The 17,016-nt window shown below is 35.7% G+C and overlaps 1 non-coding gene across 1 annotated transcript; it reads left to right on the top strand.

Annotated features, from left to right (window-relative positions):
• The first annotated feature begins 1,489 nt into the window (after positions 1–1,489).
• On the top strand, positions 1,490–1,596 carry LOC115526189. Its single transcript, XR_003972570.1, has one exon. It is a non-coding gene; the product is annotated as a U6 spliceosomal RNA (small nuclear RNA).
• Positions 1,597–17,016: the final 15,420 nt, after the last annotated feature.

The following is a 17,016-nucleotide window of genomic DNA, read 5'->3' as shown; positions in this document are numbered from 1 at the left end:
CTATGACTTCCTTACTGAACAGGGCCCTGACTTCCTTGAAAGTCAGGAAGAACCAAGTCCTCATGAAGACCAGATGTGAACCCTGCTGAACAGAAGAGTAGTCCAATTATATTTGGTACCAAAATTTGAATTCCTTTCCTTCTTTAAGCTTCTACTGACTCTGTCTCTCCCCTTTTACTCTTATTATGTTTTTCCCAAAATACTTGATGCCTTTGTAAAGTAAGGATTAAACTGAGTAAGTGTGTTGAGTACTTACCATATGTCAAGTACTACACTGTGTTTTGGAAGTAACAACTATTGGCACAGGCTTTTTCCTTACAGAGTTTACACTGTATTGCCAAAATTTTTTTATTAAATTTGAAATTCAACAGGTGGTGTTAATTATTAGTGTAAAACGGAAAGATCTAATCACAAAATCCTTACCTCTTCCCAAATCATATACATATATATGGAGGATGCCTTATGCTGGTTTTCTTTAATTAATTTTCATATATAGTTGACCCTTGACAATTCAGGGATTGGGTACTGACCTGTGCAGATGAAAATCAGCATATAACTTTTGACTCCCTCAAAATTTAACTACTAATTGCCTACTAATGTTGACTGAAGCCTTACTGATAACATAAGCAGCTGATTAACATATTTTGTATGTTATATGTATTTTATATTGTATTCTTAGTATGAAGTAAGCTACAAAAAAGAAAATTTTATTTAAAAAATCATAAGAGAAAATATATTTGCAGTACTTTCCTGTATTTATCAAAAAAAAATCTGCATATAAGTGAATGCAAACAGTACAAACTCATGTTATTCAAGTTTCAACTGTATTTATGTATTTTCTATCTATATTTATTTATATTTGTAAGATATAAATAGAAAAGGAGACTAGAAGGTGGTGGATTATTGGGTTTCCCTAGGAGAATATATTTTTTATTAAAAAAGCCCCACTAGAATATAATTATTCAAGGCACTTGTTAACAACATTAAGAAAGACTATTCAAGAGAGACTACTGCAAGGAGGATTCTGCAGTAGGAGGAAGAGGTTGGGCTCAACCACAAGTTGAATACAAGGACAAGTGGGGATTTATGGTCAAGGAGTACACTAGGGGTCACTGGATGGAAAATTACTAAAAGGAAACATCAAGGCTTAGAGGGATATGTGCTAGACTGACTCAACAGGATTCTTGGTGAAACTGGGCAATGCAAGGATGAATACACAGTCCAAAAGTTGAGCCTACTTGAGATAAAGGGCTCAGAGAAGCTGGCTACGGTTTGCTCAAGGAGAGAATCTTTGTTAATACCTAACAGTAATGAAACAGTGTTTCTTTCAAAATTGTCCTTTTTGGCATATATATGCAGTTACATAGCCGACATGCATTTCTTTTGAACGTATATTGGTTTTTAGGCACAGTGACATTATCCAAGGACTGAACAATACAGAATCTTAAAGTACTCTGAAAAGTGTTTTATATTTAACTGTTGACCTCCTGTGCTCACTTTGGCCACACATATGCTAAAATTGGAACAATACTCAGAAGATTAGCATGGCCCTTGCACAAGGATGACACACAAATTTGTGAAGCATTTCATATTTTTATGATCTCACTCATATGTGGAATTTAAGAAATCAAACAAACAAGAAGAAATGAGAATGGCAGATCAAGAAACAGACCCTTAACTATAAAGAACAAACTGATAGTTATCAGAGGGGAGGTGGGGGGGGGGGCGGGGATGGGTTAAATAGGTGATGGGGATTAAGAAGTGTTACTTGTGATGAACACCAGGTGTTGTAAGCATTGAATCACTAAATTTTAATTTTTTTTTTAATAAATGTCTTATTTATTTTTGAGAGAGAGAGAGAGAGAGCATGAGTGAGGGAGGGACAGAGAGACAGGGAGACACAGATTCCAAAGCAGGCTCCAGGCTCTGAGCTGTCAGCACAGAGCCCGATGCGGGGCTCAAACCCACGAGCTGTGAGATCATGACCTGGCAGAAGTTGGAAGCCCAACCAACTGAGCCACTCAGGTGCCCCAGAATCACTAAATTTTATACCTGAAACTAGTATTACACTATATGTAAACTAACTAGAATTTAAATAAAAACTAAAAACTAAACTAAACTAAAATATATAATTGCTCACCTCCCTAGTTTGTCAGTGGGGAATTGGTAACATTTATTAACGTAAAAAAAATTCCTGGGATGCCTGGGTGGCTCAGTCGGTTGGGTGTCCAACTTCAGCTCAGGTCATGATTTCACAGTTCATGAGTTCAACCCCCGCGTCGGGCTCTGTGCTGACAGCTCGGAGCCTGGAGCCTGCTTTGGATTCTGTGTCTCCCTCTCTCTCTGCCCCTTCCCTGCTTACACTCTGTGTGTGTCTCTCTCTCAAAAATAAATAAACATTTTTAAAAAATTTAAAAAACTAAAGTAAAAATATTCCTGCTACTACCATGAAAGCTAGGGCTTTCAAGCTTTTATTGAGCTATGGTAGAAAATGATTTTACATTACAAACTAATACACCTGCACCATGTACAATATAGTGGCCAAAAAAAAAAAAAAAAGTACTGAATTTGAAATTTCGTAGGTAAAAACCATTAATGCAGAACTGAAGATCTGATCACAAAATCCTTACCCTTCTCCAAACTTGTAAAATGTATACATGATGTGGCCTTTCCTGTAAAGCTATAAGCATCCTAAAAATGGGGGCCACAGTTTTTACCTCTGAATCTTTCTTAAAATATAGAAAATCCTTATCCATAATAGGCAATAGAGAGATAAAGGAGAATTTTCAAAATAAAGGCTGTGAAATGAATGCCACTCACTATGATTTGTGAAATTGTCACTTAGAATATTCACAATGTATGTATATTTTTATTTTTGAAACAGATTAATCAGAGTACTATTTTAATAGTTTATATATTGAAACCACTCAAACGCCTATCAACTGCAGAATGGATAAAAAAAAGCTGTAGAATATTATCACAATAGCATATTCTACACTACAAAATTTACAAGAATCAGACAAACTACAAGTAACAACATGAATGAATCCACATCTATAAGACAGAGCAAAATGCCAAACTCAAAAGAGGATATCTATAAGTTCCATTTATATAAAATTCAATAAGAATAAAAAACTAATCTATAGTGATAGAGTAAGGAGAATTCTTATGGGAACAGGTAGAGGAGAAGATTCCTGAGCACAAGAGAGGCTTCTGAGAACTGGTAATAGTTTCTTGATCTGCACTCTGGGTACATGGATAGGTCATTTTGTGAAAATTATTGATGTGTCCTTTTCAGTATATATGTTTATTTTTTAAAAACTCAAAAATACTAAAAGGGATACAATTACATATATATTTTTTTCTGTATTCATTTATATCTATCCATAAACACTATCAATCTACCATAAAAATGAAATAGACCTGTTGGCTGTTAAGCATGGGCACAATATAAAAAATCTTGATAGAAAATCAAGTCAGGGATGTCTGGGTGACTTAGTCGGTTGGTTAAGCATCTGACTCTTAATTTAGGCTCAGGTCATGATCTCATGGTTGGTGGGTTCAAGCCCCACATTGAGCTCTGCTCTGACAGTGCAGAGCCTGTTTGGGATTCTCTCTCTCCCTCTCTCTACCTCTCCCCCATTTGCATGCTCTGTCACTCTCTCTCTCAAAATAAATAAACTAAAAAACAAAGAGTAATAAAAAAAAAGTAAAAGAAAAAGAAAATCAAATCAATTTTATTCTGACTCTGTTTTTGAAACTAACCAGTACTGTGACCTAAAGATAAAAATACCAGACTCAGAATTTCCTCATGAGAAATTTGGACTACATTAATTCCAGGTTTACCGTTTATATATTATATGTTATGAGTAGAATTTCATATAAACATCCTAAGTACTAATACTTCCTTTGAAAAAGAATGAAGGATATGGATGTAGTTTCTTGAGTATCAGCACATCCAGTGTTAAGTTTATTTAGGTTTATACTGGTTCACTTTACAAAATGTATTTTGTAGGTTAGTCAGAAGTTTTAACTATGTAATCATAAGCAGAAAAACTTAAATAATATATTAATAGTTGGAAAATATTCTGCATGATGTATGAACAGAATAATCCAGTTGTTGTGGAAAATATACCTACAATGTATATCTCACCCATAGAATAGCCTTCATTTCTTAATTTAAGAGAATCATGAGCCCTCATCAAATGAATTCTTTTTAATTGAAAAAAAATTTTTAAAAGTTAACACACAGAGGGTGGAGGGGCAGAGAGAGAGATACACACACAGAATCTGAAGCAGTCTCCAGGTCCAAGCTATCAGCACAGAGCCTGATGCGGGGCTTGAGCTCACAAACCATGAGATCATGACCTGAGTCAAAGTCAGACACTTAACTGACTGAGCCATCCAGGTGCCCCTAAATTTTTTTTTAATTGGGGTGAAATACACATGATCTTTGCCACATCGACCATTTTATTTTCTTATTTTAAGTAATCTCTACCCCCAATGTGGGCTCAAACTCATGACCTTAAGATCAAGAATAGCATACAGACTGAGCCAGCGAGGTGCCACCAAATGAGGAAATTCTAAAAGCTATTCCCCTGATGTGTGCTATATACATTTGTCAAGAATTAGTTACATAAAAATTAACTGCCTTTGTGACACGTGACCTGAAATCATTGTTTTCTCTACTCAGTTTTAGTACTGAGTTGAGATGTGGGTCCATCTCCCCTGACCGGAGTCACATGCCCTCTAGCTGTGCCTAACTCTCAACTACTTTGAAAGCCAGCTCCCAAAAAGAGTCATCCAATAAGAATAAAGTCTTTTGCCACCCATATGAGAAGGCACTACAAAAATCATTCCCATTAAAAGCAAATCATGACCTGTAATTTCTCTGGAATCCTAACTCTTGGCCCCCAAAATAAATTTTTAGTATGTACCCTAGCATATTTTAAGTCAGGAAATCATAAAGATAACTTCCAAATTTGGTAGAAAGCTAGCATATGTACTAAAAAATGGATGGATATAAAAAAATGCTAATAATATTTATACTGTCTGGAACATTAGGGATTATTGGTGCTTTTTTTAAAAAATTACTCTCTGAGTTTTCTAAAATCCTTATCTGTGCACACGATTTAATAATCAGGAAAAGGATATATTACTGAACTAGAAAATTGCCATGATAAAAATTTGGATTTTTAAAATACATTATATGTAGTCAGTATAAGAGAGAGCTTTCTTAGACAACAAGGAATTCTACCTAAAAAAAAAAAAAAAAAAAAAAAAAATCACTACCAGCAAAGCAGATGACAGTGGTACATACACAATTAGCCAAAACAAACAAAAAGGTTTTTTAAATGCTAAGTGTTCTAAAAACCAGAAATAGAGCGCATCCACTTTCCATTGTTGTTTAAACACATTCCCACAGTCCTTTCCTCAAAGCCCTTCCTGTTTCAGATGGTATTTCAGAAAGCTATTTGAAAACTCAGCTTCTTCCACACCCACACCTCCCTTTAAATTCCATTTTTTTTTTAATACAGAAATTGCTCATGGGAAGCACCAGAATAATAGCTCTGGAGATTGGAGCTCTCTTTATAGTTCTATCATTAGTGGAGTCAGGTGGCAGCAGTCAATCTATGTTCTACCATCCCACAGTGTGGTTTTAAATATTTCTGAAGTGACAGGGCCCCAAAATTGGGTCATGGTGGCCCTTGTCCGATTAGTCACCATCACTCTGCTCTGAGGCTGATGAAAGAACATTGCAACATTCCTCTTCCCTGATGTGGCCTGGGTATAGGTGATTAAATCATGTGCTCTGCATTGCATGGCACCCACACAGATAATAAAGTGACGTGTTTGAAGAGGATACAGTGGGAGGTACATACTGATGTTTTAAATAGTATAGAATCTCCCAGCTTACAAGGACCTTACAGATCATCTACTTCATTCAGTAAGACCTTTATTCAAGTATTCATTCAAAATATTTATTAAGCATTTCCTAAGTGCTGGAATTAATGCTCCATGCTGAGGACAAAAAAATAAATCACAGAAACTTGCTTCCTTCTTAAAAAGAAATATCTATATATCTATATAAATATATCTATATATCTATATCTATATCTATCTATCTATAGAGAGAGAGAGAAAGAGAGAGAGAGACTTACTTAATAAATATTTTTGATCACTCTCTATGTGCCAGACACTGGGAGACATCAAGTCTAGTATAGTAAACAAGGCTGTAGCAAATGTTACATGCATGAAGATGAATGAATGAATGAATATGGAGACCCATATTCATCACCAACATCCAGTGTGTACTGGACCTACTTTCAAATGCCAGCTTCTAAATTTCTTCGACTGAGGGCTTTTGGATCACTGGAATTAATTTTGTTGTCTACACAGCACACTAAAAGCGTCAGGGAGTTACTACCTGCTCCTCTACTCACCTGCCCTCTTCCCTTAGCTGCCTTCAACTAGTAACTGGTGGGAGCTGGTGGTTAGGGTGATTAACTACTCAGGTTTGGCTGGGATTGAGGGGTTAATCAGTGCTACAACTGTAACCTTCAGTGCAACCAGGATGATATGTGAATACACAAACTTTCTCCTAGGATGGGGTAACTCTGAAGCACAGGTTTTACATTGGCTCCCAGAGTACCTCAGCATATTAAGCTCCATTAACCTAAGCTCCCGAGCTCTTCATTGACTAGTTTCCCTTCCCTGTCTCACTTCTTTACTCTGCCTCCAGTGTTTTCTGAGATCACCCTCCAAATTATTTGCACTTGAATCCTTCCCTCAGGTTCTGCTTCTGAGGAAAACTAATGTCATGATGCCCACCATTGAAGGGATATAAAGTGCACAGACACAGGTAAGAAAATGAGTTACGATAATACAGTGTGATAAATTCTACAATGAAAAAACAACTATGCTGGGAGAACACAGGAGGATCTTGGCAGGAGAGAGAAGACTTACAAGAGGAAGCTCCATCAAAGCTGAATTGTGAAGGACCCATTGAATGGGGGAGGAAGGATACTTTTTAGGCAGGAGAAAAAAATCTTTTAAAATCTTAGAACTGAAACAGAGCACAGCATGCTCAGGGATCTACAAATAGTGTCCAATGGCTGGAGCTTAAAATGAAGTGAGTACTTTAGGTAGAGGAAGCCATAGATTTAAGGAGATGCTAGGTCAGAAATGACCTTGTATGCCCTGGTAAGGAGTTTATCCGGAGGGCAGTGGAATGGCATTGACAGACTTTAAGTAGGCAAGGAAGTGACATGATCAGATTTGACTTTAGAAAATCACTCAGACTGCCTTGTGAAAAATGGATTGGAAGGGTCATGACCTGAAGCATGGACACCAGTTAGGAAGCTGCTGCATTGATTCAGGGGAGGATTAATTATGTTTCAAACAGTGGGGATAGATAGATAGAAAGCCCAGTCTTTTTAAGGTATTAGAAAAGTAGAAGTTATAAGATTTGTGATTTATTAGGTATGATCTGTAAGCCAAAAAGTCCAGTTTCTTGCTTGTGTGAATTGATGGAGAAGTGGAAAATCATTGTGATAGTGAATTAAATGGAAGATTTCAGTTTAGGACCTGCTGGATTTGAGTTTTGGTGGAGAATATTTATCCTGAGAAGAGGTATAAGAAATGGTGAGTTGTGTGGTATTAGAAAGTAAACACTATTTCTGGATTCTAGGATTCTAGTTACATGTGTTGAGTAATTTATTAAATATCTCTAAGCCTCAGTTTACTCTCCTTTAAATGGGGATGTTATTTGAACCTCTACATAAGGCTGAGATAATTCATGAAATGGGTTTAATGGAGAGCCTGATTCACAGTTATTTCTCAATTATTATGATTCTTGTATTTAATGATAGTATTATCCAGGTTCTGATATGTAGTAGATAATTGGATACTTAGACTGGAACCAAAGAGACAGATAAAGACTCGAAATATATCCTATATTATTAGAAAACAGTAAATGAGGGGCTCCTGGGTGGCTCAGTTGGTTAGGTGTCCGACTTCGGCTCAGGTCATGATCTCTCAGTTCATGGATTTGAGCCCCGCGTCAGGCTCTGTGCTGACAGCTCAGAGCCTGGAGCCTTCTTCAGATTATGTGTCTCCCTCTCTTTCTGCCCCTCCCCCACTCACATTGTCTCTCAAAAATGAATAAACATTTAAAAAAAACCCAAAAAACAAAAAACAGTATACCAAGATCAGAGACTGGATAGGATTACTAAGAGAAATGTTTAGAATTAAAAAAAAAAAAAAAAGTGAATATAAGTATAGGAAAACAAAGGAAAATCCCATAAAAAGGCTCAGAAGGACCTAGCAAGAAGAGTGTGGTGTCACAGAACCCCACCTCCTCTAAAAGAGAGTGCAATGCAAGGAGAGGTTAATGAACAGATCAAGTTCTGCACAAAGTTTAACTAAGACCAAGATTGGGAAGTTTCCATTGAATTTAGTAGCAAAGAAGTCAATGGTGATTTTATCTACAACAATTTCAGCTGAGTGGAGGTGGCAGAAGTCAGACTGTAGTTGTCTAAAGCACAAATAGAAGGTGAAAGAATGGAGACAGCAACTGCAGACAACTCCTTTAATACACTTGGTTGTGAATGGAAGGAGAGAGATAAGAAAATAGCTCCAGGGGATTTAAAAGAGGTGAAGGGAAATTTTTATCTTTTGAATATAGGAGATGATTTTACATGTTTAAATACTGTTGGAAAGGAGTCATAAGCAAAATGTTGAAGATAAAGAAAATAAATTGTGTCAGTAATGATCCAGAATCTTAAGGGGACTAAATGCAATGGGATCGTGCTCATCGGTGAAGGAAAATCATCTTTAAGATCACGACTAACAGAGGAGCAAAAAAATTGAGGCAGATGTGATGAGATGTGAAGATGGTCTGTCATGAAGACTCTAATGTAACTAATGGGCCATAAGGTCTAGGAAGGAGAGTGAAGAAAGTAAATACTCATGGAGATGGTTATAGTGAAAAGTCACAGAATACATCTAAATTATACAGATTACCAGACACCAATCCAGATCTGTAGAATCAGAATCTGAATATTGGGCCCAAGATTGTACTTTTAAAAACTTTCCAAGTAGGGGTGCCTGGGTGGTTCAGTCAGTTAAGCTTCTGACTTTGGCTCAGGTAGTGATCTCATAGTTCGTGAGTTCAAGCCCAGCATCAGGCTCTGAGCTGTCAGCCTGCTTCAGATTCTGGGTCTCGCTCTCTCTCTCTGCCCCACCCCTGCTTGTGCTCTGTCTCTGTCTCTCAAAAATGAATAAATGTTAAAAAAATTGTTTTAAAAACCTTCCAAGTAATTTTTATAAAAAAAGTAGATTCAATTTATGAAGCATTTTGAGAAGCAGTGACTTAGTTCGCGTTAAAGAATAGGTTATATCCATATACATGTACATTCACACACACACACATACTTATAATGCCTTAATAAAGGCATTAATTGTAAAGGCATTATAATTATAAAGGCATTAATCTCGTTTATAAGGGCTCCATCCTCATGACTTAGTCACCTGTCAAACATCCCACCTACAATTACCATCATATTTGGGATTTGATTTCAACATATGAACTTTGGCAGGGCACAAACATCAGTGTACAGCAGTCAGTCATCTGCCTTTCAGCTAGAACTACCCCAAGGGTGAAGTTATTACAGAGAAAGCCCCATTTCTTGCTCTACCAGTAGCTTTGAGATGTCTAAATTGTTGTCAGTCTCTAATAAAGGCTCTGCTAGTTACTGAATATTTATTATATGATGTTAGATTGCAAACATGGAAGTTATACACCAGAGATCTTTGGTGTAGAAGTTAGTGGACACCTTAGAATATTAATGAATAGATTTTAGGGATTCTATAAATCCTCTGAATTTAGGTGCATTTTTTTTTCCAAGTCAGATTAATCAAAGAACAACCTACATGCACTACCTATAGTCTAAAAGAGATGGCAGCTAGCTGTGTTAATCCCATTCTTATTCTTGATTTTCCTATCTACTAACATTTGTCTCCAAAGTGGCTCATCAATTTAGGCTCCCACCAGAAAGAATATGAGAGAATAATGTTTTTCTTATTCCTGCTGATACATATCACTTTAAGACTTCTAATACTTTTTCTAATCTTCTAGGTGAGAAATTGTGCTGCTTTGTTTTAAATTGCATTTTTCTTTGTGTTCATGGGGTTCAAAACCTCTCCTTATGTATGTGATCATTCAAATTTCTTTTGTGAACTGACTATGCATATCCTCTGTATATTGTTCTCCCTTTACCTCTTCTTTCATTCTTTTTTTTTTCTTTTTCATTCTTATTCATTTGTAGGTGTTTATGCTGTGGTGAGCATATTTTGCCTTTGTTGTCAATGCACAGATGTTGTATTTACCTTCTCTCAGTCTACCCACTATTTAAGCTTTATGATTTCTAAAGCATAGAAAGTTTTTAATTCACAGAAGTGTTGATGTACTTTTCTTTCAAAAAGTCTTCCTTAAACAGTAGTTAAAAACTATATTTGTATATCTTTTTTTTTTTAATTTTTTAACGTTTATTTATTTTTGGGACAGAGAGAAACAGAGCATGAACGGGGGAGGGGCAGAGAGAGAGGGAGACACAGAATCGGAAACAGGCTCCAGGCTCCGAGCCATCAGCCCAGAGCCTGACGCGGGGCTCGAACTCACGGACCGCTAGATCGTGACCTGGCTGAAGTCGGACGCTTAACCGACTGCGCCACCCAGGCGCCCCTGTATATCTTATTATAATAGTTTTGTACTTTCATTTTTACATTAATTATTCTAGTTAAAACTTATTTTTATATGACTTAAAGTAGGACCTAAGTTATTTTATATGCTTAAACTTAACCCAACAAAAATTGTTCGCTAATCAATTATTTGCCACATTAAAGTGCCTACTATTTCTGTTATAAAATAAATTTATCTATCTAGCTATCGAGCTAGCTGTCTAGCTACCTATATAATCTTTCCTGATTATTTAGACTGATTATTATAAGCATGGTACATCCAGGTAATATATTATCATGCAGAAGCTAAAACAATGATGTGGATTGAAGCTCATTGACATGAAAAAATCCATAATATATTGCTAAGTGTAAAAAGCAGAATATAAAATTACATAAACAGATATAGATACAGTCACCAAGTTGCATCTGGCATGTATATTCCATATGTAAAAAAAAGCATATATATATATATGTGCCATATACACAGATACATAATAGATGTAAAATTAAAACATATAGAAGGGTTTACTAAAGTCTTGAGAATGCTCATCTCAACACAACAGTCATCTTTGAGGTATGAAGAAGAAAGAGAGGAAGGGCAAATGAGAGAGAAGAAGAAAGAAAAGAGGGAGGGAGAATGAAAGGACTGGCAGGAGGGTGCAAGGGAAGAGGAACGGTAAGAAGAAGAAGGCTTACTTTGTTCTTTCTACTGGTATGTATGGCTTTAATATTATACAACACAAACGATTTATTTGTACCACCAGAAAGAAAAGAACCATCTATATAATTAGATGTGTATATCTCCATTTCCATAATCATATTCATGGCCATAACTATGTATTATCAAGCCAAAAAGGATGGGTCCCCCTATCTCATATATTAATAGAACACATGCTGATGCATTGACTGCATTAATTTCGGAGAATTGTACTGAAAGGCAGGGGAGATGTTATTTGACCTGGTGTGTTCAGAATGTCCTCATCAATGAGGCAACACCTGAGTAAAAACATGAACTGAGTGGGAGTGAGAGTCTTGCAATAAATCCATGGGAAGAGTATTTAAGGCAGAGGGAACAGAAAGATCACAGTCTCCAGTCTCCAACTGAGGTTACTCTAGGAGCAGTTTGGCTGGAGATAGTGTGCCAGGTGGGGAGGCAACCACTGGGTAGATGAGGAAGGAACTAGAATCCATTAGGACTTTGGATCTTAATTTTTTTGTTGTTAGGTTTGGACAAGTGTGATGGGATGGGAAAGAAACTGGCAGGAAATTCAAAAGGTATAAAGTAAGGGACTAAAATATGTGAAAAAAGGGGTGCCTGGGTGGCTCAGTCGGTTAAGCATCCGACTTCGGCTCAGGTCACGATCTCACGGTATGTGAGTTCGAGCCCTGCGTCGGGCTCTGTGCTGACTGCTCAGAGCCTAGAGCCTGTTTCAGATTCTGTGTCTCCCTCTCTCTCTGACCCTCTCCCGTTCATGCTCTGTCTCTCTCTGTCTCAAAAATAAATAAATTAAAATATGTGAAAAAAAACCTCATAGAGGCAGGTGTTATGGAGCCACCAATTTTGATTAGAAGCCTATAAAAAAGCCCAACAACTCAAAATAATCCACCTTCTGTTTGCACTCCCATTTACTTCACTCTTGTGGTTATAAGGATTTCACCATTCTGTAGCCTTTTGTTTCTCTACCTAAGATTTTTTGAGTTGACTGTTTTATTATCTATGACTACTTGTTAAATTTAGTGCATTTCTATCCTCCAACATAATAGATTCCTCTTTGAATAAAAGCTGCCCAAACATTGGTAACTACAATGTTCATTTTGTAAATAAGGAAAGGGGAGACACAGAGCAGGAAAATTAACAAGTCTAAGGTCACTCAGGAACTTAAACATTTTTGAGAGAGGGTCCCAAGCAAGTAGGAAGAATAATCCATGCTGTGACATGACTTTAAGCAGGTGTCTTAGTTCCTTTTCAGACCAAGAACTTCTCTCTTAATCCTGGGTCATGTTTTAATTCTAAACTCCTCAACTAAAATGATGGATAACCCTGGTCCTCATTCCCTTCTTGCTGCTTAGGTGTTGCTTACTCTTTATTTCTGTCACCTATAGATTTTCTTTTCCTTTTGTAATTCCAACTTTGCTTCCAAAATAATTTATGTTACCAGAATTTCAAGATGTTTGTAGCTATGGCTGTACCAGAATCAGAAGTCAGTGGGTTTATACAATTAAGGAATAGTATTTTCTCATATATGAAGGACGTAAAAAACTAGGTTCATTTGCAGTGTTACAACATTAAAATAAAATTGCAAGCAAGCATGTAAGTAGAACACAGGCTTTTTTTTTAATTATGCTACAAAGACCAATTGTCTTATTGCGTTAGTGTAACACTCTTATGGTATCCTTTTTCTCCCTTTTTTTTTATAATAGATAATCTCATCAAAATTGTTGAGAATATCTGATTTTTCTCCTAGTATGTATATTCATTTTTGCTGGTTTTGAGCTAATAGCCCCCAATTTTTTATATCAGATCATCAGCCCATGTTTTCAGTTGAAAATATTATTTTAAGTTATTGTACTTTAATTTTGACATTAAGATCACAAAAGATAGAACTTTTAATAATGTTTCTATGTAATTTCATGTTGAAAACTATTTATTTTACAATCCTTCCCCTTCTAATATGTACATTAATATAATTTCTATTTTTTTTTTTTTTGTATTTGCTTTTTAACCAATAGTTCAACTGTCCATCACTATCTTAATCCATCTTCATTTTCAGGGATCAAATTTCTTTTTTTTTTTTTACAGTCTATTTATTTTGAGAGAGAGTGGGGGAGGGCAGAGAGAGAGAGGGAAGGGCAAAGAGAGAACTAGGGAAAGAATCCCAAGCAGGTTCTGCACTGTCAGTGCATGGAGTCCAACATAGGGCTAGATCTCACAAACCATGAAATCATGATCTGAGCCAAAATCAAGAGGTGGACGCCTAAGCAACAGAGCCACCCACCTGCCCCTCAGGGATAAAATTTCTAAACATTGAAATGCAAAAATTATAAGTGTGCCATCATATGACAAAGCATTTGCTTATAATATAAACCAACATCAAAAGATATAACATCATCACCCCTAGAGAGGTCCTTCACCTGCCTGCCCAAGGAATTCTATCTGTCATCTCCCCAGAGACCATCACTTTTGTGACCTTTTCACAATAGTTGAGTTTCACGTGTACTAGAAGATTATATAAAAGGAAATACACCATGTGTATTATTTTATGTAAGGCTTCTTTCACTTGGGTAATATTTTTAGGATTCATCCATGATTATTGCACATATCAGTCATTCCTTTATATTTTAAGAGTAGTATCTTCTTGTATAAATATACCTAGATCTGTTTATCTATTCTTTGATGAAAAATTAATTTTTTTCTAGTTTAAGGCTACTGCAAATAAAGCTAATGTGAACACTTTTTCAAATCACTTGTGGGCATATGTTTTCATACATCTTAGGTATATATCTACTAATGAAATTGCCAGGTCATAGGGTAGATATATATTTAATTTTATAAGAAACAATCACAACTTTTCCCAAATATATTCTAATACTTAACAGTCCCATAAAAATGTATGAGCATTCTGATTGTTCCATATACATGAAACATTTACTGTTATCGTTTCATTTAATTTTAGTTATTCTAGTGAATGTATTCTTGTGGTTCTTTTATCTTTCCAAAACTGTTTGAGTGGAATTAGAACTTCCAGGAAAATACGGCATGATTACTTTGGGATTTTGCATACCACCTGCAAGAAAACACCTATGTCAGAGGACTATACCAGTTTGGAAACACAGCACCAAGAGCTAACTTTCTTGGAGAAAACTGTATTCATTTCAGCCCAAGTAATGCAACACCAGATGGTTTAGTCAAATTGATTGATTATATGTAATTTCATTGAGAAAAGCAATTTTAGAGAATAAAACTTCAAGGAAGCAAGGCACATTTTGATTCACCAGATTGCAGTGTCCTTGTTTTTATTTATGTTTTTAATGTTTGTTTGTTTATTTATTTATTTATTTATTTATTTATTTATTTATTTATTGAGGTGGTGGGGAGAGGAAGGGAGGGAGGGAGAGAATGTGCACATGCAAGCAGGGAGGTTCAGATAGAGAGGGGGACAGAGAATCCCAAGCAGCCTCTGTACTGTCGCATGGGGCCCAACAGGGGACTCCATCCTACAAACCATGAGATTGTAACCTGAGCCCAAACCAAGAATCAGAGGCTTAACTTATTGAGCAACCCAGGTACCTCTTGAGTCTTTTTTTTTTTTTTTAACATTTATATAATCTTGAGAGACAGAGAGACACAGAGTGTGAGCAGGAGAGGGACAGAGAGAGAGGGAGACACAGAATCTGACCAGGCTCCAGGCTCTGAGCTGTCAGCACAGAGGCTGATGTGGGGCTCGAACTCATAAGCCATAAGATCATGACCTGAGCTGAAGTTGGATGTTCAACAGACAAAGCCACGCAGGTGCCCCGCCTCTTGGCTTTTAATTTAACCATATATACAATAATTTTATATATCTCTGTTACAAATAACCCAGAGTATATTAACTAAATTAAATAAATAAATTAAAAATATTGTAATCCTTACCATATTTTTCCTGATTACCTGGTTGTTTTCCTAGCTTTTTAAAGCCATAAAGCATGAAACATACAGTTGACCCTTAAACATCATGGGTTTGAACTGTGTGTATCCATTATATGCAGATTTTTTTTAATAAATACAGTAGAGTACTGTAAGTGTATTTTCTCCTTCTCATGACTTTCTCAATAACATTTTATTTTCTGTAGCATACTTTACTATAAGAATATAAAATATAATACATAGAACAAAAATATGTGCTAACTGTTCACGTTATTTGTAAGGCTTTTTAGTCAATAGAAAGCAATTAGTAGTTTAAGTTTTGAGGGATTAGAAAGTTATAAATGCGTATTTTTTTTCTACTGCACAGTATTATTGGAGGCAGTTGATTCAGTGCCCCTAACCATCCTGTTGTTCACAACATGTAGTTCACAAGGGTGAACTACATTGCCTGGCATTATAAACTATATAATAACAGGTGATCTACTAGGTAAAATTTATAAGGATTACCAAATTGCTTCTCATAAAATCAAAAGCCCACTTTTTAAATGGATTGCTGTGAATTTTTGTCTTATTTAAACTATCTTTCACCATTAATGCATGTACTGTTAGCACATGACTTCTAAAGAGATGACAGAATGGGAGAAGATATTTGCAAATGACATATATGATAATTTGGGTTAATATCCAAAATCTACAATGAACTTATCAAACTCAACACCCAGAAAAAGCAAATAATCTAGTTGAGAAATGGGCAAAAGACATGAAAGACACTTTTCCAAAGAAGACATCCAGATGGCTAACAGACACATGAAAGGATGCTCAACATTACTTATCATCAGGGAAATCCAAATCCAAACTACAATGAGTTATCACCTCAAACAAGTCAGAATGTCTAAAATTAACAATACAGGAAACAGCATGTTAGGATGTGGAGAAAGGGGAATGCTCTTGCAATGTTGGTGGGAATGCAAACTGGTGCAACCATTCTGGAGAATATAATAATATATTATTATTATAATTATATAATTATAATTATATTAATACATTATTATATATTATATTATTAATATATATAATATACATATATGTCATCAAAAAGAATGAAATCGCACCACTTGCAACAATGTGGATGAAACCAGAGAACATTATGCTAAGCAAAATAGCATAAGTCAGTCTGAGAAAGACAAACATAATATTATTTCACTTACATGTGGAATTTAAGAAACAAAACAGATGAACATATATAAAGGGGGAAAACGATGGTTAATAGAATGGAAGTGAGTGGTACGCTGAGTAAAATAAGTGATGGGGATTAAGGAGTACACTTGTTATGATAAGCATTGGGTGTTAAAGGAAGTGTTGCATCATTGTATGGTATACCTGAAATTAATGGAACACTGTTAACTATACTGAAAATGAAATGAAATGAAATGAAATGAAATGAAATGAAATGAAATGAAATGAAATGAATAAAAAGGAGGCAAGAGGATTTAATTTTTTAGTTATGTAGAATGTGGTTATTTTTCCTTCATTTCATTCTAGTACTTTTCTTACCATGAGAGTTTTTCATGTAGACTCTTAATTAAATCAATGGAAAAACAGTAGAGTATAAACATAACATCCATTTAATGGAAGGTCAAAATCAACCA

Source organism: Lynx canadensis, chromosome A1, assembly GCF_007474595.2.
Source record: "Lynx canadensis isolate LIC74 chromosome A1, mLynCan4.pri.v2, whole genome shotgun sequence".
Classification (NCBI taxonomy): domain Eukaryota; kingdom Metazoa; phylum Chordata; class Mammalia; order Carnivora; family Felidae; genus Lynx; species Lynx canadensis.
The sequence above is the reverse complement of the archived record's forward strand: the minus strand, read 5'-3'. Positions and strand labels throughout refer to the sequence as shown.